At 34.0% G+C, this 24,099-nt stretch overlaps 1 protein-coding gene and 2 non-coding genes across 5 annotated transcripts in view; 1 reads left to right on the top strand and 2 right to left on the bottom strand.

The window, feature by feature from the left end:
- CenG1A (Centaurin gamma 1A) overlaps nt 1–24,099 on the top strand; it is a 444,662-nt gene that overhangs the window by 63,900 nt on the left and 356,663 nt on the right. The gene's annotated exons all lie outside the window — the stretch shown is intronic.
- Nucleotides 18,203–18,325, bottom strand: LOC149422850 (5S ribosomal RNA). The gene has a single exon (XR_016302337.1). It is a non-coding gene; the product is annotated as a 5S ribosomal RNA (ribosomal RNA).
- Nucleotides 18,649–18,767, bottom strand: LOC149422849 (5S ribosomal RNA). Its single transcript, XR_016302325.1, has one exon. It is a non-coding gene; the product is annotated as a 5S ribosomal RNA (ribosomal RNA).

Genomic DNA, 24,099 nt, shown 5'->3' with positions numbered 1-24,099 from the left:
TCGATTACCACTTTATGTTTTAAATTATTTTAAAACATAAAGTGAATATGAATAAATCTTCGGGTATTGACTTACTACATGGAAATGGGATAGTTCTGCGTCTGAATAATCTGCAAGGTCTAGCTAGAAATGAATAAATCCTAACAAAACGTTATCAGTACACTGTATCTCTGAAATAATGTGGTACTTAAACTAGGGATGGTTGTTTCACGGAATTTGAACAATTCGTCAAATTTTAAATTGAAAATTCAAGTTCTGTGTATGTTCTATCAGATAATTATAGAACTTCACAGAATTTGAATATTAATCTGCAATTTGATGAATTTTTCAAATTCTGTGAAATAACCCGACGTAAGTTATTTATTTTGATTGTGCTTGTATTAGTCAAATCTATCGACTGCACTATTTTATGAGTAGGTACATTATATAAATTATATTAACGGGCGTAAATAAATAATTTTTACATCTTTAAAATTTTCCATTTGGTAATAAAATTTGAAGTATACTTTCAGAAGTATGTGAAGGGTATTTTCTCCCCATCTGTGGAGATCACATATTATTTTTTTGATTTTTTTGATCACATCAATGAACGTATAAAGGTAATACCTACTTCTTGGTTGTCTGGTGATTTGGGGCGTGAAGTCATATTTTGAGACGTTTTGAAGCAGAAATAATTTCTTGACATTTTCGAACATGGAATTGTCACATTGAACTTGAATCGATTCACTCGAGCGATTCATGCCGATTGCTTTGAATCGAGTCATCGAATTGTCGAGATGTGACATCTTTTTTCATTTAAAACTATACTCTTTCCAACACCTCGCAAACCAATAGCAAGGTATTATTTCGTTTTTTAAGTTTTTGGTTGTTTATTTTGTTGTTATTTTTGGTGTTATAAATGTAAAAATACAATGTAGCTACTATGCAGTAAATCATATGAAATATGTATCATGAAAAAATAATAAACAAGTATTATTATTGTGACAACTCCAACACGGAATTACAATTGTATACACCTGTTCGTCGTATACAGAAGTTTGGTAACGATTATAAGCAAGTTGTTAGCATATTCAACGTATCAATCACTGATCTGTACGGATTTGACCTTACTTCGGGCAAACTAGCAAAACTCTTCTATCGGCTTATCTCTTTAAATGGTATTTTCAGTAGTATTGACGGCCTCCGTGGCCGAGGGGTAAGGCACTCGACTAGCAAGCCGGAGGTCGCTGGTTCAAGCCTCGGCGTGCGCAGGTAAATTTTATTTGATTAATATTTGTTATTTCACAATTTACAAACTAAAATTAATACGTAGTATATTTGCGACACGTTCCAGAGTTTAAGATACTATCAGTATCGCCCTGGTATAAGACCACCATTCAGAATTGAAACGTTGCTTCAAATGGCTTTGGCCGTGTTTATTGACGAGATCTGAATAGCCAGGTACTTCTCTACCTTATTCTTCCCCATCTCCTTCAAGCCCAGCCGAGCGCAAAAAAATCAAATAAAAAAATAAATCAAGCAGTCATCAGTTTGTCAGATTTAATGTTGTTTTTAAGGGTGTTGTGAAATGTTAATAAAATAATATAATAATAATGTTATTCCAAACAACAAAATGATCACTGATCACATACATCGCTTTCGTTTTTGTTTGTGTACTTAATTATTAATAAAAATAAATGTGAAATTTGGTTATTTTGTACTCTTCCCATTGTTGGTAATTTAAGCTTGTTCCAGTCGCTAGGCGAATTATTTTAATGACCAACTCTCAATCTAAAACGATTAAAATTCTTTTGTCAAACGGTTGATGGGACACCGCACATAGCAGACCTGCTGACGTAATCCGCGCTGTTCAACAATAATTCGGCTATGTGCATAATCAACACTAAACACAATCATTTTAAAGTAGGCGCTAATTTTGTATGTCCGGTCATATGCGCATTCTTCTAAAACCGTTGTTATTGCAAACATATACATATTTTATATTTTTATAAATAACTTAATAAGTAAAATGTCAATTTTTTTATATTTATTCATTGAAGACAATATTAATACTCTCAAATGAAATATGCTAAACAGGAAAGACAGATTCAGTTTCATCCAGGAATTGAACCCAGAAACCCTTCCTTGCAGGGGAAGTGCCTCTGACCACTGACCTAATTTTTTTTTTTATAAATGTCATTTTCTTCTGCATTTTTCAAAGCCCGCCAAAACGATCAAAATCTGACAGGGTGTGTGCGCGTGATGTCATTCGTACCTCGGTTTTGTAGGAATTTTCCGAATAACGTCTTAAATACGGGTAGGTATTTCTGAATTCAAAGCATCGAAGCCAGCATCATTTACGAATATAACTTTTTGTAATCAAAGACAAACAAGTTACGAATAGTTTGAAAAAGCGTGTTTTAATTCTTCGTGCTATAAATAGTGTTCGAGGGCTTTTCGTAAAGTAACCTCTGTTTGACTATAAATAACACATAAAATTATAAATACGTACAAATATTTTGGTGAAAAAATCAGATGGAGCCAAGTCCGTGCTGTAAGGGGGGCGGGGGATGATTTCCACGTGTTCACTCACATGGATAATAGGTTTGTGGCCAGCACTTCTATGACGATGGAGATCTTCAAAATGCTGTGATAGGTTGGCTACATTCTCGGCGGAAGCTAAAAAATACATGGTAGTTCATTTAGGTTTCGTAAAAAAGATGGTCCAGCAAAGCTGCCACATGGCTGCTTGTCTGCCGGTTCTACCTTATCATGTTGTCTTAATTAATTACAATAAGGATCTGAATTGTACATATGACTAGGTTGGTCCAGCAAAGCTGCCACATGGCTGCTTGTCTACCGGTTCTACCTTATCATGTTGTCTTGATTAATTACAATAAGGATCTGAATTGTACATATGACCAGGTTGGTCCAGCAAAGCTGCCACATGGCTGCTTGTCTGCCGGTTCTACCTTATCATGTTGTCTTAATTAATTACAATAAGGATCTGAATTGTACATATGACCAGGTTGGTCCAGCAAAGCTGCCACATGGCTGCTTGTCTGCCGGTTCTACCTTATCATGTTGTCTTAATTAATTACAATAAGGATCTGAATTGTACATATGACCTTCCTGGAAAAGCGATAAATATTATTTGTACTGTGTCAACACCAACACCAGAAGAATCAATAGTCTGCGGAATAAAAGTTAATTTCTAATGTTTAAGAATGTGTAAATAATAAAAATCAAATCGGTAGACTCTGCTGCAGAGTCTCCATCTTCTATCTTTGTTGAACGTCACAGCGGTGATGCCGAGGTCTGGTATCTATGTGAGGATATGGTGTCAGCGCTTTATTAGTCGCAGACACATACCTGGATGGATGACGAACCTCGTGCTATTACTGTTGGTGGACTCTCTCGGTGCAGCAGCTGGTCCAGTTTTTTCACCACCTAGTATTCTTGCTGCAGAATCTCTATCTTCATGTCACCTGTTCCTGTTCTTCATTTTACTTCACTTCATTTTTGTAATATTTATATTTTTTGTAATACCTGCATCAACTGTAAAGCGCCCCCGAGGTAATATCTCACAAAAGCGGCGCCATACAAATTGTCCAATATAAAAAATTATTATTATTATTATTATTATTGATACATGGATTTTTCTTTTAATATCCACCTTATTACATTGCTGGGTTTGTCATTTTCGTGCAAGTGCAATGTTCTTTTTTAGTTTATTAAAAATCACAGCTACACAATATTCCTGCGTTCGGCCTCCATACTTATTAGATATTAGGAAGATAGATATTGGAAAGCTGTAGTTTAAAGAGGCACGTATTACAATATTGAACATATGCGGAATTTTTTGGTTACTTTCTATGTATACATGCAGGATTTTTATATTTTTTTGTTGCTTTCCGACCAGCCCTCGTATTTAATTATTTATCTTGATAAAATATAATTGTGAATTATATTTCAATGCCTGTTTCACTGGGAAATTTCTGTGTCGAGACAGATGTAAGACTTATATAGTAGGAGGAATTAAAATACATGTAGTCAAATTATTCGTAAATCAAAGTTAAGGTTTGTATCGTCCCTTCGATGCGTAGAATTCAGAAATACCTAATCTTATTTAAGACGTTATTCCGGAAATTCCTTTGGTGAAAAGAAGAAAATGCGAGTGCTCCACTTACATATTCCTCGCTTTGACCGAAATACTTTTTGCCACTTTCCTGCGAACGGCATTCCGAATTCCGAATGCTAAATTGAATTGCATCATTTGTGGATCCGCAGAACCGTTCGCAATAAAGAATTCATGTTTGGGAAAACACATAAAGGCATAGAATTTTCCCGGCCATAAAGCTTCCCAAAGGATCTCCATGTCCCCAGGGTGTAATATCCCTAACCTGAAGGAAACGTAAAAAATAAAGCGGCAATATATATTTTTTTATTATTTTCCGAATGGCATTCTGTTTTATGTTTTATTAGAGTCGCGCAAATCGATCTGGCTGTTTAAATAATATATCACTTGAGCAATTCATTTGGAGAATTTCGTCTCGTTTTTTATTCGTCTTTATCGACTGAAATGGTATAAAGGAGACAATCCACATTAGAGGATGAAAATTCTTTGTAAAAATAAAAACACGGAAAAAATGAGCAAATTCAAACTATTGATAATCCAGTTGAAAATGCCGATTGCAGGCCTTTAACAAATGAATTAGCAAGTTACCTGATAAACTTTTAGTAAATTGATAAAGGGATTATTGATAAATTAGGAATAGTCATTTTTCTCCGTTTAGATACGTTAGTAATTATATTATTTATCTAAATTAGTGTTAACAAATAATTATAAACAATAATTAGTCGCCTAAAATATCAATACAAATTGAAAATATCTCCCGAATAAAAAAAAATGCCGCCAACGGGAATTGAACCCGTACCTTCTGATGTCCGGTCAGGTGCTCTGAAACCACTGAGCTATGTCGGCTTATTTCCAACCCGCCAACCAATTCAATATGTACTATTACCTCAATCAACAATTACTGCTTATTATATTTTTCCACCTGTAAACAACCAACTTTACGAGTATTTTTGTAGGAAAGGCTTTGTTAGTGCTATTTCAGGCGACTAATTATTTTTTATCCTTTATCCTATGCATAAAAACTTGTCTTATAAACATTTTATCTAGTTTAGTTTATCATTAAAAAATCAAATAAATTAGAGTTATTTTGTTAGTCATTTATCAACTTCTAATAATTTCCCTTAGGTCCTATGTCATCTTTGGGGATGCGGTGTGGAGAGGGTCTTTATGAGCAAAGGAACGAGTGAACCTGGGTCTTGAAGATACTCTTGTTGTAGGAGGGACGTAGCACATAGGCCGGTAAATTATTTCACAGACGAGTTGTAGATACGATCCGTTCCTTCTATGTGACAAATATGACAATTATTGTGTACAAATCGATAGGCGTGCGCTTGAAGTGTTTTCCGACTATGCACCAATGCCGAAGACCAATCTATCTACTTCCGACGGCGATTGCGAGCGGTCTGGATTGAGGAATCGATACCCTGGGCGATACTAAGAGTAACTTCAACAAAAACAAAATAGATACATTAGATATTTCGAAATCTAAATCCATACATCATGTGAAGCCTCCAGTTTAAGCATTCCCGTGAATTGTACCTACCTCGCGATCAATCTTATGTCCTGCTATCGTTTTTTTTAATGAACCTTAAATGAAATCACTGAAGACGTTTTTTTATCGCAATTTTTTTTATTTTTTTTATTTTTTTATTTATTGAATTTTTTTTTTTTTATACATACATGGTTACATAAAATATTGAAAAATGTATAAAAAATATTGAAATAAATGTACATAATTAAAAAAAAATCCCACGAAGGCGAAGCCTGAGTGTGGGTATTATAAGTATTTTTATCTTATTTCTATGGTTTAAGTGAAGATACAATATTAAATATAAATTTGAGTTATTTTAAAAGAGTTACTGTAGAGATACAATACAAGAAACTAAATCATGTAACATGTAAAAGTTTTAAAATAACACAAAAAATAAGGTAAATACTAGTTTTTGAAGACATCTTAAAAAGTGAATTACCAGACAAAGCATTACAAACAATAAAATATATCCGCTGTTTTGTATGTATGTGAAATAATAAAAAATAATGTATACATTGATATAAATGTTACAGATAGCTTTGCTAAAACTTATAAGAAAAAAATATCTAGTTCAGTGTTTTTTAGCCAAGATTTGATGTACTTTTTAAAAGATTGAAGGTTTACACACGTGTCCCTTTTAAAGGTTGTACATAAAGAATTATACATTTTTGGAGCAATAAAACTAATATGCCTTTGGGCCAACCTGGTTTTGCAGTGAGGCACAGCATATTCACAAGCGCCATGTCGTTGGCTGGCACGATTTGAATTTTTAATAAAGTTGTTTGGTCGCGTATAAATAAATTTAAGACATTGAGCACTATAAGTCTGCTTAAGGTCCAAAATTTCAGTTTCTTGGAACAATTGTTTAGAGGGATAGGATTTAGTCTTTTGGTACATTATCTTAATAATTGACTTTTGTGCAATTTCTAGTGGTTTTACATGATTGTTGAAAGTTCCGCCCCAGCCAATTATTCCATAGGAAAGAGATGAATGAACTAGTGAGTCATAAACTAGTTTCATGGTTTTTATATTTACTACATTACTCATTCTTTTAAAAATATATTTTAGGTATCTCAATTTGTTAACAGTTTTTTCAATATGGCTGGTCCATTTAAGTTGACAATCTATAGTTACACCTAAATACTTAATAAGTTTTCCAGATTTCATCTCCTCACAGTTACAGAATGTGTTTGGGTTACAATTTACGTTATGAAACTTCAAATTAAGATTGGTTTTAGGAGCCGACTTCTGTGTGTTATAGAAAGGAATACAAATAGTTTTATCATAATTTAGGGTAAGTAGGTTTCTATCTAGCCACTCTTTGACAATAGTAATACATTTGTTAGCTTTATTAGTAGTATCTTCCCATGATTTTCCTTGGACTGTTATTGCAGTATCGTCAGCAAATGAGAAAATTTTACCAGGTATTTTAATATTACGCAATATAATGGTAGTTTAATTTATGAGAAAACGTTATAACGAAAAGTTTTTTACGAAACTAGAAGGTTTTCTCCTTTGTGGCAACATTTAACACAATTACACAGTAAACATGCAAACTCATCCAAAGCTTTTTAAACATGTGATTCTTCATGGTACATTAAGCTTTAATGGTGGGATAAAATCGCAAGTAGTGTTGTTAAGATAATTTGAGATTAAATCTCAGGAACGGTCGAGATATAAAAGGGTTATCCCACTAAACACGACCCATTTAACCGGCCTATCAAAGATTGGGAACAAAATTTGCATTTTATGAGTTTTTATTCTTTATAAGTTAAATTTTAAATTGCAAAGTAGGGTTTACTTTTGAAACTCAGCTTAATTTAACACATTTTGTCAGTACGTAGGTATAATAATGCTACATGGTTGTCAATTTATGATGAAGTGACGTAAATACATAATTGATAACATGACTTTCTTACGAGATGAGATTTGAGTTTAGCTTATATGTGTGAATATAATTTTAGCTGTGAATGCTGTTGGTAGGGAGAGAAAATGGAATGCCATTTTGTTAAAAAAGTGACAATATGCCAACTTTCTGATAAAATAGTAGTCATTCAGAATATATTGAGAACACGCATGGCGACACAATGCGACTATATCAGTATGTGTAAGAACAGGTGTTCCACCGTCTTCATAAAACATTCCCTTTTGACTGATACTTTGTTATTAACTCTTTCAATTTATTCGTATTTTTTTTAAAGGAAAATAATTTTCCTCAGGGTCTATGTCTGTATCTTTGGGATGCTGTGTGAAGGGTTTTTTTAAGGAGAGGAAGTTCTCGGAAAGAAAAAAGATATGAGTGGTGTGTAGTATTTTAGGGATCAGTATGTCAAAGGGTCTCCCCAAACTAGCCCGATCTGGCACGCCACGAAGGGTGGAGGGTAGGCGCATCCTGAACACACCTCACCCGATGAACCCGGACACCCCTGCTAAGTTACCAAACGTAGCGAACCACTTGGGGTCACCTATAGCAGAGGTGTTAGTTATCCAATAAATGATTCCCGGGGCGGCGGTACTCAAACCCGCCTTCAAATTGAAATTCTTTATAGGCCTGCAGTCCTATTTTTAACAGGAAAACGAATAATTTGACCAGATTTTTTTGTAAATTAACAGTATTTCACATCAGTGAGTTTTCTCCTTTTGTCCTTTCTTGTGTATTTGTCCTTTCTTCAAAGATATTCTGTCGGTGTAGACATAAATCACTTTCAAGAATATGCATCAAATTATGATTATCCACATCTTATTTTGTAAGTTTTATTATCTGTGTATTTTCATTCAATTTACTTACCTATATTACTTATCATACATTATACTTATCATATCTTTTTTTTTTTCGCCTGGCGGACATTGGGCGAGCGGCGTGGATTTGACCTTCAAAACAAGAGGACAGTCAAAGTCTAAATTTGATTTCGAAAAACTATGCCACACTATACTATAAGTGTGCGAAATATTATCAATGTTGGAATAAATCTGTTGATTTGTGTAAAAATTAAATTCATTAGATTCTCTTAGATCCATTTTAGACCTACAGACTCTAAGAAGTGTATATTTTGCCCTTTTTCAATCTATTGCAACATATGGTATTATGGGATGGGGTGGTTGTGCTGAATGCGTCATTAATCCAATAATTACAGTACAAAAACTAATAATGAGAATTATATTTAAATGCCAACCTAGCCACCCCTCCATGTGCTATTTGCTAAAATAAGGGTCTTAGATATTCGCCAACTATTCACTAAGACAAGCTTATCCCACATACGTAAAAATAATCAGCTGGTGGCTCCATAACATCAAGTACACGCCCGCTTTTCATCAAACCTGCGATGCAAGGTCCCCGAAACTAGAACCACATTCGCGACAATCTTGGTTCATCGCCCCTAAAATATACAACGCATTGAGCACCGATATAAAATCAACCAATAAGATATCCCTTTTTACTATAGGTGTTCAACGTCGGATATTTGAAAGGGGGTGAGAATTCTTTAAAGAATTTCTAAAGACTTCCTAAAACGATTTAAAAAAATTAATTAAATTAATATATATATGTATATATATATAAATATATTATCTTCGTCTTCATATTATTTTAACACTTTTTTTTCTCACATTGTATAATTTGTATGACTACCATTAACACGGGCATTAGCCTAGAATGGTATTTGAAAATTGTAATGTTTAAGGCGATGCACTACGTCGTGTAATATTTTGAATCGAGCCGCTATCAATAACACACCTTACGTAGATGGCGATAAGGCTTAAATTCCCGCTTAACACAATCCACCTCTTTTGATTTATGCAAGAAAAAAACATGGCCAAAAAGTGTCTTTTATTTTATTTTGTGGATTTTCAGGCGCAAATATTTAAATGTTTTTCGATCATTTTATAAATAAATTAATTTGCCACATTATACAATAAAACCATAACCGCAAATGGGTTCGTAAGTAGGAGATTTTGAACTTTAATCAGTTTTCTTAGGCCTTATACATTATTTTTTTCTGCGCTTATAAAAAGACTTATCTTAAAAATACTCGATTATTTCAAAGGCCAAGATGTATTCTACTCGCAGTATTTAATTAAAGCATCTGAAACATTTCTAGGCGACCAAATTTTCGACTAGATTTTGCATTACTACGTAGTGCATCGCCTTAAAAATCTATAAAATAAAAATTTTAAAAATGTCCGCCCGGTGTACACCATACGGCCGCCCCCCACAGACACTAGCTCATTACATACATCGATAGAAGTAGAGTGATCGTTTAAGTTGGTATAGTTTTAAATTATTATCTCTGTGTAATGCGACGTTTAGTTCATATTTTATTATTTTCAGTAATTTCTGGTTTTATTTAAAAATAAATCTAGGTTCTAGGAATTCTAGTTGAGTTTTGCACAAAACTTTAGTTATCAAAGAACGTCTTGCAAAATAAGCATCCCCGTGTTCCACGTATGTCTTTGTTGTGGTTTCTTTCCAAATTGTCTGACTGCTGTTTCCGTCCCCTGGTTAAATATTAATTTTCTCATTTCCTTTGTTCCAGGTGAGTGCCTGTGCAGTATTCCCGCCACGGAAAGGTATCCTCTAGGTAACTCTGTGTTGTTTTATCTCACGAGCAACACATCAATAACAGATGACATCAGAATCGTAAAATGAAACTACCCCTAATAACGTTTAACCCCCTCGGGTAATACTCGGATAATAAAATGTGTATCCATTTACTCAGACGCAGCTATGTAATGAATGATGACACTTTAATGTTTTTGCTCGAAAAGTGTTATTAACTACGTTCAAGTTTATTTTACACCAACTACCTGCTCATAATTTATTCTGCAGCATAAAAACGAGTCATTTGTTCGACTTTTTTTCGTATTTTTTTAATCTGGGCCTTCAAATAGGCCTTCAACAAATTCCTTTCTGCACCCCTTAACTGGTGCCTTCACTTACAGACACGGTGGAGCTATGTTTTCATTAAAGAAATACGGTAATTACATATAAAATAGTATTTACATTGGGTTTCTGTATATTATGAGGTTTGAATACAATTCTTCCATGGAAGCGTTAGCTTGTGTTTGGAAGAGGAGTGCACATACATTACTTATACAGGGTGTATCGGCACGTACCCGACAAACTTTTACCAGCTATTCCTTAGCACATTTGGAGTAAAAAATGTTATGGGCACTTTGCTGTCCGGTAACATTTTTTTTTTAATAAAAAATTTATCATTCATATTTTCACCACATGTCACCACTGTTTTATCCTTTGTCACAGTTTGAAAACCCATCTGGCAATATTTTATTCGAGTTTCGTTGAATAATATACGTACGTACCTACATTGGCGCGCTTTTACAATCACAACGAAATGGCATGGCACCATTCGTCTCATTTTTAACTATTATTATTTAGTGTGTATGAAAGAGCGAAGACGCTTTTTGACACACTTGCTAATAACAGCTGTTGAACACGAGAAACAATGACAATGACGGAGTGTGGATTTTTTTATAATTTTTTGTTTTTAATTGAAAAAAAATGTTACCGGACAGCAAAGTGCCCATAACATTTTTTACTCCAAATGTGCTAAAGAAAAGCTGGTTAAAGTTTGTCGGGTACGTGCCGATACATCCTGTATATTACAGTATATGTTGTTCATAAGTAATTAATAATATGACTGGTACATGTATTTGCTATAGTTAGAACACTTAAAGTTAGAATATTGTTAGTTGTTTTTCAAATAATTGAATTATATTGTATGATGTAATCATTTAATTGAAGAAAATATTAGCTACTCTCAAACGAAAATTTGAAATAGAAAAATCAGAAAAAGATTCGTTTGCATCTAGGTATTCAACCCAGGATGTCAGGCGTGCCGGGGCTTCGTTGTACCACTGAGCTAATTCGACCCTAGCCCTTACGATCATATTGTCTACAATGTTTAAAAACTACAATTTGAGGTTTTACTCATTAAGTTATTGCAATAATAAAATAAAAAAGATATTTGTGTTGTTGAATTGATAATTGCATCTTAGGTAAAAAGCACAGACCTTTCAAAAATCACGAAATCTGACTTTACTTATCACGAATAACCTTCAAAAATTTAAACAAAAGAAATACTCGTTTCAAATACGTATAGAATTAAAATAATTTTCTGGTAAAACAATATTATGCTATAGGTATAGTACTTTAATAACTTCTCTAAATTCTTGACACAATCAGTTCAAATTGTGGAAATGACACTGAAATTCAAAACAAATGCGATTTCATTGAACCATAGTTACAATTACTTACAGACAGACACACAGCCGAAATTAGTGTGTTTGATGATTTGCACTGCAAAAACTGATGTAATACATTGCTTGAAGTGGCTATTGTTGTTTTAGTTACGGGATCTGAATTGCAAGATATTTTCCTTCCTTTCCGCTTCCCACTCTCCTTCCCGTTCCTCATTTTCTTCAGCCTCACAACCTGCCTAAAATAATGGATGTTGTAATCCCACTGATTGAGTAGTTGGGACACTTGCTCGTTTTCGCATTAAATGAAATAATTAAATCTTCGGACTTATTCTACATTTTATTGCTACTCAACAATGGGTTTGAGTAGTTTTATTAATTGCATCTACGTTTTATGATACACGAATTCCGTAGATAATTAATAGAATTTTCCCAAAGCAATCACTTACAAGACTTCGTATTGCAATCTATCAAACCTGTTTGTTTCGTGAGAGTGACACGAATATTATACATAAAATACACGCTATCCTATCGAATCCTGTTGGGAATGTGAAAATATAAGACGATACTAAATCCCATATCTCATTACTCATTCGTCCCCCTCGATTAATTTGCTGCCACACATGTGCGGGGTAATTTGGGGAATATAGGAAATGGGGAAATTTGCCCCAAAGATCCATAAGAAGAACAGATCCAGGACAAAATTCGCCACTTGTCTATTTTGCCACACGGGTATTTAAAAAATAAACGTGCACTCATTTTTTGTTTATTTTTATACATATTAATAAATGAAGGAAATAATTTCCCTGGAAACCTTTGTCTTTAAGAGCGCTGTGTGAAGGGTATTTTTAAGGAAAGTAAGGATAAACATCAAGCTTGTTACCAAATTAAGTTGCTTCGCGATACCTACTTCATACTATAAATACTAGAATATAAAACATCCTACCTAATTTATCTAAGTACCTACAGCATTAATAACATCTGGAGGGCCCTGTACAGTTTATTACGGGTTCCTAGGCTCTTATCTAATTTTATTATTTGCAAACAGAAACAGACAAACATACTTACCTGGCAAGGTCACTTCAGATAAACACTTTTATGAAAGTTTAAGACTTTGCACGCAGAGGACGATTTGGTAAAAACACTGGCGATTGATTTTACTTTTGCTATTTTACCCTCAGTTAATATTGATATTTCTTTAATTTAATTAGTGGCAAGAGTAGAGTTGATTTCTTTTAAAAGACTGGGGAATATAGGACTCTTACTACTCGAGTATTTTTTTATGAAATGACCTTAAAAAGCTTCCGAATTCTTAGTTGTGTACATTTCAAGTCGCGGACCTGAAGGTGGTAGGTTTCTGACTAGGTGTATGACTGTCTTGAGAGGTAAATTTTAAGTTTAGCTCTGAATTCTGTCGAGTCTGTGATCACTCGTAAGTCATGTGGCAGTCCATTATAGGCTTTAGGTCCTGACACTCAGAAAGCACATTCACCGAACTTAGTATCTGGGGTGCACTTTGGTTCATTCAACTAATAGCTGATGCCTACATAATCTTCCGATGATTATAGGTAAATTCTTCGAAATAATTTACAGAAATCAATTGTTCGAAAGATTTTTTGTCGAATAGCAGTTCTTCGAAATACACATTTTTAGAAGTTCAAAATGTTTAGAAGTTCTCAACTCTTGGAATAGAAATTTTTCCAATTCTTGAAATTTTGCATTCAAAGACTCTTTAAAAAAACAACACCTGTTTTCTACTTTAATATCTAATGGAGACAACTATTTAAGTCGGGGGTTGAAGTAAACATTAACACAACAGGTTTTTAGTGTGTTAGTTCGGGTTATTTAAAATTCTAAGAATTGAGATGCACGAAGAATTATATGGTTGAAAAAAAACGTAGTCGAAGAATTGGTAGTTTCGAAGATTTGAATTTCAAAGCATTGATTTAAAAAAACGTTAGATACTCCTTCCAATAGCTGAGGACGCTGCTAACTACATAAAGTAGGCACAATATTTCTAAACATATTAATTTCTTGAATCGCGAGTAAAAAATATGATTTCATCCTTTGCTTTCGTCCCATTAAACGATTAAACTGTACACAAGTAAAAAAAAAACACAAGACGAGATGGTGAAATACATTATACGTAATCTATGACTCAATTATGGAATATATTGCATTGCACTACCCCTGCAAGACTTCCAGAATTACTCACTCACAGTTTCTAAAGGTAATTTTCTCGATTTTTTTGTAAAAATGTTCCCAAGCTTTTTTTGTACAGCATAATTATTTCTCCTTATTATTATCATTGGAGGACCACCAACTAAATATGATACCTATCGTAAATTCAACTTAATCGCATTATAAATGATGCAATGACGTGATTTTATATCTTAATCTTAGAGCCCGCAACATGCAAGCACTGAAGATAGTATTATGCTACCTAGAAGTGTGATCTACACCGTTTCGAAAGAGAACGGTTGTGGTCAATTTACACAATACATTTCGATTTCTAGGCCCCACTTCAGATATGATTAATATTAAAGTAATGTTGTATTTTTTCGTCAAGTTTTGAAGTGATAACAAATAATTATAAGCATTAACTCATATTTTTTGGCTGTCCATCTCTAAACAAATATCCTCTCTTCTATCAAGCCTTATCTAAAATTGCCTCCCCTCCATTCAACATCTCATCTCTTCTAAGTCTAAACTCGACTCCAATTTTCATTATTATTTTGAAATTTGTCTATTTAAATAAAATAACTAAATTCACCTTTCATTTCTCCATAATTTTAAATGATGACCAAGAACATCCCTGATGGGTGAAAGTCAGAAATAATGGAAAAAAAAATTACTAACCTGAAATATCCATACAAATTGAAAATATCTCCCGAGTAAAAATAAATGCCGCCAACGGGAATTGAACCCGCACCTTCTGATGTCCGGTCAGGTGCTCTGTAGCTCAGTGGTCCAGAGCATCTGACCGGACATCAGAAGGTGCGGGTTTAATTCCCGTCGGCGGCATTTATTTTTACTCGGGAGATATTTTCAATTTGTATGGATATTTCAGGCGAGTAGTTAATACTTATAATAATTTGTTATCATTTGTGCTATGCATAAAAATCTTGTCTTATAAACATTAGTTTATCATTAAAAAAATAAGTCACATATACTCTCAGGATCGTCCTGATGATAGACCACCTTCTACAGTTTGGCGACCAGGTCTGAATAGCCAACCTTCCTCTAACCCTTCTCCTTCCCTTACTCACTCCCTTCAGCCTCACGCCATCCCCAAATTTAGAACTTAACCACAGAAGAATAAAAATGTTCACCTTTATGAAACCAACGGTTCCGACCGCAATTCGAAAAAACTTACAAAACTTCGTGAATACTTTATTAATTTTTTTTAAATGGATCGTCAAAAAAGTGAGGTGTCGATAATATTTGTAATGTTCGATATTTTAACAATCTTAGGGCACACGAACGTGCAGTTCTATTTGCTTATATGTTCAGTGGTTGCAAGTACATAATTCTTTGATCGTTCAGCCTTAGAGATAATGGCAATTTATCGCTTTGTTTATATTCAGCTCGTTGCTTGAACAAACGTCTGTCATAACATTTGTGTTTTATATATCTCGCAATGGACATGTTACGTGCAAGTCGTTGGTGAAGTTTTATGTCGTACTTTAGCAATTTCATCCGGGTAAAGTACGGCCTCGTGAAACTCAGGTAAATCATAATATCATGATGAGTCGTTGGTAGTCAGTATTTGAACATGTAAAATTTAACTGTTTTTTTTTCGGTACCTATTAAATTAATGCAAATCTTTGAAGCGGAAATCATTCCCCTTCCCGATATCCGATCGACCTGAAGTTCGGGAGACTCGTTGTCGATGACAATGAATTCTGTGAACTTTTGATTTCAATCTCGCACACACACGCAGGAATATACGCATTTCTCTGAAATTAAATGACATACAGCAGTTAATAATAACTGGATAATTTATTTTGCGCCATTTTTGTGAAAAATCACCTCAAGGGCAAAGTTAATATACGAAATGAATGTCGGTCCTACCTATCGGCATTTGGCGAGGTTGGTAGAGTTCTCAAATCCAGTTCCTTGGTATGAAGGTTCAATCCTCAAAAATAATATTGCGTATTAGCTTATTTTTTTAGAGTTTTCAAAGCATTTAATTATTATCCACAAAGTGAGTCTTATACCACGTTTATCACAAAAGCTTATCTACAAAAGCTTTCTTAGCAATCTGGGAAAAGCTCAAATTAAAAAAAAATAATAATACACCTAACTTGATAATCGATTTAACTATTATATGTTACGTACAACAGTTATGGTTATTTTTACGGTAATAATTTTTATTATTTTTTTATTTACGCCCTAATGGGCTTTTACATGAAAATATACATTTACATTGATTACAATAATTGAACATAAGAAGATAAATGGAGTTAATTGTAAGAAAGCAACACATATAATAAAATTTTGTGCAAATTAGCAAAACACTAATAAGATGGATTCAATATAAAATATACCCAAGCATGAAATAGTAAGTAAAAGAAAGTTCAACATAAAAAGTAAGTAAGTGGGTGTGTTTAAACCCAGTATTAATTGTGAGTTTAACAAATCGATAAACCAATATAAATTAGAGTGTAACTTACTCGTGAGGTAAAGAACATTATAACAGAGATTTAAAAAAAAAAAAAAAAATAACAAAATAAGAGTTGCACCTGTAAAAAGCAAAAACTAATAGAATTTAGCAATATCGACATGAATAAGAAATAATAAGATCTGAGATGGAACATAGTGTTATGTATAAAAAGTAGTTAGTAGGTATATGCATACAATTATAAGTGTATAGTAGAGCAAATAAAAAACAAACAAATATGGATATAATTTATTTAAATTAATTATTTATTTTAATTAATTAATTAATTTAAAGTATTCAATTAATATTTTAATTACAAGGCCAAACAAATTATCGTTTAAACTTGGACTAAATGCCTCACTCCAATCTTACGAGGAACGACTCCAATACTTTAATTTTAAAACCCTGAAAAAAAAACTTTTTGCTGACTAAATATATTTACATAAAAAAAGTATTCATGATAAGCTAGAAACCCTCACTGTCTGAGCAATATTCACATTAAAGTTCCTAATTGACATACTTATTATACATATATCTCCATGACATGTCATGATAGTTATTAGTAATTAGCAATTAACTATCATGACATGTCATGGGGAATAGTTATGTGGATGGTTGTTATATACTCATTTTATTTTTATTTTTTTATATTAATCTTTATGCTTTATTTTTCTTATCTTATCTCTATTTATAGTTTTATTTATGCCTTGTTACTAGAAGTAAGACCACGATCCAGAATTTAAATTTCGCTTGAAATGGCTTTAGCAGTGTTTGGTGACCAGATCTGAACAGCCAGGTACTCTCCCGCTTTCCTCTTCCACAACTCCTCCCCCTCTCCAACACTTTCAACCTCACAACATACCCCGATTAGGGATGCCATAGTCTTATTGACTCCAGAGGTTGGAAGCAGTTGGAACTATTGTGTGGTATTCACATTAAAAAAATGTTAATACTCTGTAAATGTTCCACAGTAAATAAATAAATAAAAAGCCATTTGATGTCTTTGAAGCTAGTGCTGTTGTGGCAAACAGGAAGTTAGAAATGCTTCATAAATGATTGCTAACAAGGCGCCATCTATTTGCTATATTTGAAATGTTTTACTATAATCACTATGACGTTGTTTACGCTATATTCCATCATTGATTCAACGGATGAAGCCGGAAGCTTCCTTCCGTTCCTTTTTTTTCTCCTAACTTAAAGGATGTTTAGAAACCTTGTATATATGTAACGTGATTGGGTGTACTCATAACAAAATGGAAAACTACTCATATTGAAGTGAAACTTCTTTACGCGCGTCATGCAATTTCGTGGACCGGAGTAAAACCAACTCATGACCGAAACGAAAATGCGGGACCGATTAAAGTTCATTTGATCTAGTCAAAGTTTTGAAGTAAAATATAAATGCTTCTTAGCTCATCTCGACAACTGGCGTTGGTGGTGTAATGGTCAGCATAGTTGCTTTGCAAGCAGTTGATCCGAGTTCGATTCTCGGCTATGGCAAATTATTTTTTTGTTTTTAACGCCTTTTTTTTTTTCAATGGTTGACGATAATATCAATCCACTAAGTAATATTTTAGGCCTGTAGAATAATTGAAAAGTTAAAGAATGATATAAAATTTTTTATGATGTTAACGATAAAAAAATAAAAAAAAACATAAAATTACCATAAAAAATGGGCCAACGGCACGCGGTGTTCCCAAGCGGTCACCCACCCATCCAAGTACTGACCGCGCCCAATGTTGCTTAACTTCGGTGATCGGACGAGAACCGGTGTGTTCAACATGGTATGGTCGTTGGCAAACGCTAAACAATATTAATTTCTATTCTACCTGCAAATAAATATATGAAAATTAGTATAAAAAAGCCCTAATAATACTGAAAACATTAGCAAGGTGTGTGCGACGTTGATAAAAATAATCATTACATACGCGCTTGAAAAAGATCGTAATTACATCCATAACTTTGTAGGAATTTTTTTTTTCAATGGTTGACCATAATATCAATCCACTAAGTAATATTTTAGGCCTGTAGCATACTTGAAAAGTTAAAGAATTTTATGATATTATTAATTATAGTAACGATAAAAAAATAAAAAAAAACATGAAATTACCATAAAAAATGGGCCAACGGCACGCGGTGTTCCCAAGCGGTCACCCATCCATGTACTGACCGCGCCCAATGTTGCTTAACTTCGGTGATCGGACGAGAACCGGTGTGTTCAACATGGTATGGTCGTTGGCAAACGCTAAAAAATATTAATTTCTACTCTACCTGCCAATAAATATATGAAAATTAGTATAAAAAAGCCCTAATAATACTGAAAACATTAGCAAGGTGTATGCGACGTTGATAAAAATAATCATTACATACGCGCTTGAAAAAGATCGTAATTATATCCATAAATTTGGAGGAATTTTTTGAAGTGAAACTTCTTTACGCGCGTCATGCAATTTCGAGGACCGGAGTAAAACCGACTCATGACCGTGACGAAAAAAAGGGATCATTTCGCTATAGGAGCCTAGCTAATATTATATACCTAGTTTAACTCACTCTCCTGACTCATCTTCGCTGTCTACAGGCAGAGCGCACGACTGTGGTCGTGAAGAACCGAGGTTCGATCCCCGCTTTAACTAATTTTTTTTTTCTTTTTTTATAACTTTTAATTTTTTTTATCACATGCTACTTATAAATATGTCAATAGACAGAAAAAAAGAGAGAATGAAATGAAAAGAGAGAGAGAGAAGAATACTAGAAGTTTCACTTCTGTCTTGCGTAGGCTTGACACACCCATTTTTTAATTATTTATTTTTATTTAATGTAAATAAAATTTAATGATGTTGTTATTGAGTTCTACAAGTATTTTAGTTATTTATTGTTATGACAGCTGTTTCGGCGTTTAAGGCCATTTTCAAACTGTGACTACCCCACGTTGAGACGACTTATTTGTATTATTCTATTTACCCCCGCCCAATTTCATTATTTATGATATCTGATTTATTACCGGTTAAACCGATTTACTGAGGAAGTAGGAATAAAAAACCAAAATACTGGCAGAACTTAATAACAATGTTATTAAATTTGATTTACATTCAATTAAAAAAAAAACAATAAATAGGTTTCTATGAATCAAATATATAAAAAAAAATTAATTCTAGTCATTGGATATGATAGATTTATTATTTTGCAACGAATCTTTCTAAATTCGTCTTGAATCGAACAGATCGTTTTGTTAATCAATCGTGAATGAATGATTTGATATTTGTTTTGAGGACAAAATTCCGTTTATTAATTAATGTTAAAGTAAGTTTGTAATTGTTTCATAATGCTTTCACACAACCGAAGTATTGAATTCCGAAAGTCTAAACATAAACTTTAGGGCGCACAGTATACACAGGCGCTGCACCTACATTAATTATTATTGAACTCTAACATGAACGCGAGCCTTTCATTCAATGAGGATCTTGAATTAAAAATATTATGGTTTAAAAAACACACATTCATTAAGAATCTATATTATGGATAAACAACGCTGATTCTGAATATATAAATTTTACTGTATATAATTACACGTAGAACTAATAAATCTTCATTTAAAAACGATTAAAACCGTGAAATACTCATACGCCTTGTAATTGGTCGTCGTGTTCCATCAGCAATTAAACCTCTACCTCACGGGTTGGCCGACCGCGTGCATTAAGAATGTGGACAATTTTGTGCCAAGTTTAATTTTTTTTGGAAATATTGCTAAATATTATTTAGTTGGGCTTTTTTGTTTTCATACCTGCAAGAGTTGGATTGTCCTTATTGTTAATCGACAAAACCAAGGTACGTATGACGTGACGCGTACCCCGTCAGATTTCGATCGTTTTGGCTCTCTTTGAAAAACGAAAACTTTGAAAAATATTTTAACCATGAAATCAGCATTTGTAAAAAAATATTATAAATATACTGGTATTTAAGTTAGTCGGTGAATATTAATAGTATAAAAATTGACTGGAATTCCTTATTTTAGAATGCGTCTTATCAGTATATATACGTTCACAGTAAACAATTAAATGGTTTTTGTTTCATTTGACGTTTTATAGCTTAATATAATATAATATTAATAATCAAGTTCCTTTCTTTCAAGATTACGCTGATTTCTAATTGAAACATTGCAAAATACGTACTTCCCTACAAATAATGTCTCCCCCTAAAACATCAAAGGCCGTAGCAGATATAAATAATGCTTCTTATGGCGTGCTGACGAATAGGGGTCTGTTAAAGGTAGGGACTGCCTAGTGCCTACAGAAGGTTGCGCCCTGATTCATCCATAAACGTGAATCAATCCAAATGATTGATCTAATATCCCTGAGTCTTTCTGTTCCACCCCCTTTAAAAATAGCGAACATCGCTACTAAAGCAATTGCACACTTTCCGCATTAAAATTGGCACTATAACAAAAATGTAAAAATCATTTCCATCATGTATTATTATTTGAATTTCGATGGTGGAACTTTTTGATGAAGTGCCGTTAAATCTCTTTGTATATTTTGTCTGTTAATAGACCGGATTCGTCTGTCACGCCTTGCAATATCCGCCGTCGCGATTTTCGCACTTTCATGTTCTAAATTTGAAAAATTATCGATCTTTACCGGCAGCAACCATTGGTATGGAATTCACTAGATTATCACTTCAAGTTCACCAGACTCATTCCCGGCCGCCCCGATTGCTTGCGTAATATTTGTTATCATTCATCCTAGGCTCACACACGGAGAAAACTTACTGATATAAAACGCTATTATATCTCTAAATAGTATGAAATATAGTCGCTATTTGCGTTTGTCTGTGTGTGCGCTTCGTTCTTCTAAACTACGCAACGGATTTTGATAGGGTTTTCACTAACATTTAGAGAATTTCTTCCGGGTGGTTTATATATATATATACGAGTATATACACTCATATTATATTCATAGCAAGTAGAGAAAAGTCGATGTTTGTCCACACAAATTCAAACCTCAAAATTACACTCCAAATCATTCACAACCCCGAGCAACGCCGGGATACGAACAAGTATATATACTAGTAATATATGTATTAAAAATCTGGTTAAATTATTAGTTTTCATATTAAAAACGGGACTGCATGCCTTTAGCGAATTAATTGACAAAATTCCTAACAAAGTATCAGTTAAAACCGCATGTTATACAAGGACGGCGGAACACGTGTTCATACAAATACTGATATTGTCGCATTTCGTCATGATATTTATTAGGAAAAGAACGCGTGCTTTCGATATATTGTGAATGACTAATATTTTACCAGGAAATTTGAATGCTATCACTTTTTTAACAAAATCATTTTTCTCCGAGCATTAGCGGTATACTCTCTTAATATATGTTTGCTTGGCCTAAGTCCTTAAATATTATGAGAGTTTACTCGTGTGCGACTTGCATAACTAAGATTTGCTCGTTCTAAGTCATCAGAATCAAAAGGTCTACATCGTAATACATTCATGATAAAGTAATAAAGATAATACATCGAAAAATAATAACTTATTTGATCGGTGCTCGGATATAATATTTTTTTAGACTTTTGTCAATTGGACACAATTCACTATGAAAAAAAAATACCGTCACCCTTCTGAACAAGCTTTTGGTTCGATTTTTGGACTAATAATATCGCGTTGTTCAACGTATTTAAACATTTTTTACTTTCTAAAAGAATACCTTTTTTTCCCCATATAACATGTTGATATGAAGTAAACATCCCTTTGGGTATTCAAATTTCAACCAAAAATATTTGTTACGTAAAATTGAATAAAATAGTATGAAGCTTAGTTTTAGTCCCTATTAAGAACCTAGCTTTTGTTTAATTTGAAAAAACCGATTAGTGCCACTGGTTTAGTTTGTAGTGATGGGCCATCTTGTGTTTTCTTAGTAAATGGTCGGTTATGCGTTGCCCTTCTTTTGCCCTTTTGCTTCATTAGATAATTCCATTATGACAGATTTTTAAGTGGTTCATTTTGAAATCAGCTATATAGGCCATAGGTACTCAATCCACTGATGAATGGAGGCCTCACCAAGCTTTTACTACATGCCTGACATGGCGGAGCAATTTTTAGTTTCACATTTACAGCTTTACTAATAAACGTGGTGAAAAATTTATGCAACAACTGTGTATGTGAAAACCTTACTTATATATAAACTATTTCGTTAGGTTAGGTTAGGTTAGGTTATTTTTCTGGCTGCGCCACATTATCAGCTTTGTTCTGCTCCCACCAACCATGGAGCAGGAATTCAAACTCAATAGACGAAAGAATCACCAAACCTGGTGGGTGCAAAAAAGGTTGCGATTACTTTGTGTGTTGGTTGGGGCAGCGCAATTTCCTATCGAATTACAAGTCTCCCTAGAACAGAGAGAGAATAGAACGTCTTTCTCTGCCCCAATTATGGTGACGCGTCATCGCACAGAAACTGACATAAATTAGTTCATGGAAAGATATAAACATTGCTTATCTAGCTAAAGAGGGTTGTTTTGAGTCATTGTATAAAAAAATAAACCTAAAACGTGGCAAGTAACAAGTAACTCTTGTGTTTCCAGTAAATTCTTAATTCAAACGTTGTTGGCGCATAACAAAGCTAGGCATTCAAAGAATACGTGTACATGAAAGAAATAGATATAGAATCGTGCAGCGTTTACGTACTTACAAATTGCGACGAATTACTACATTCTACATCACGGGATGATAAAATACGCTTAAGGCTGATTTTAGTGTCACGCCGACCGCACGCGCACCGTCGGCGCTGATGGTCGAGATATATGAACTTCTAGGAAGCGTTTTTGAATGACGCGTAGTTATCAGCGCGCAAGGTGGTCAGCGCTGATAGCTACGCGGCCTTACGCGTCGCGCGTCGGCGCCGCGTAGCTGTCAGCGCTGACGATCGCACGAACGCCTCTGCTTTCAGCGAGCGTTCTAGTGTCGAGCGGAGCAGACATCATCGCGTGTACAGTCATGGCGAATAGCGAAGTGGATACAGGTCGAGTTATCGATGAAGTTCGCCATATAACAAGACAAAGTCTCCAGCAACGGCTCTCTGCTCAATCAATGGATGAACATGGAGTCTTCGTCGTCGCCGGTTTTTATTTTTTTGGGATAGGTAGTACAAAGCAGTAATAACTAATACACTCCGCATTTTGGTCTTCGACTGTACAGTAAGGCGGTCAGTACGATACTGAAACGAGCCACGCTGAGCCTCAGCGCTGACGAACTACGCGCTGATCTATGAGCGCTGACGGTGAGCGTGACACTAAAATCAGCCTAAGTACCCGCTTACACCAGTACGTTCACTGTACGCGACGACTTACTGCCAGTAGGTTGTCCTTCTTATACTTGTGTGTTGCTACGTTCGCTATCTTACTTTATTTATTTTTGACATTTACCTTTTTCGGATAATCTAGGAAAAGCCTTGTGAATAAATATATTTATTGAAATAATAAGGTGTTTGTGTGTATTTATGAATGAAAAAAATTCCATAAGATTTATATTTTGCTCGTGAATGATTTCTGTTTATCTCAAAAGCAATGGAAGTC

The sequence above is a fragment of the Hesperophylax consimilis genome, chromosome 6 (assembly GCF_061612785.1).
Source record: "Hesperophylax consimilis isolate HC1 chromosome 6, BYU_Hcon_1.0, whole genome shotgun sequence".
Lineage (NCBI taxonomy): Eukaryota > Metazoa > Arthropoda > Insecta > Trichoptera > Limnephilidae > Hesperophylax > Hesperophylax consimilis.
Note: the sequence above shows the minus strand (reverse complement) of the source record. Positions and strands in the feature narration are given on the sequence as shown.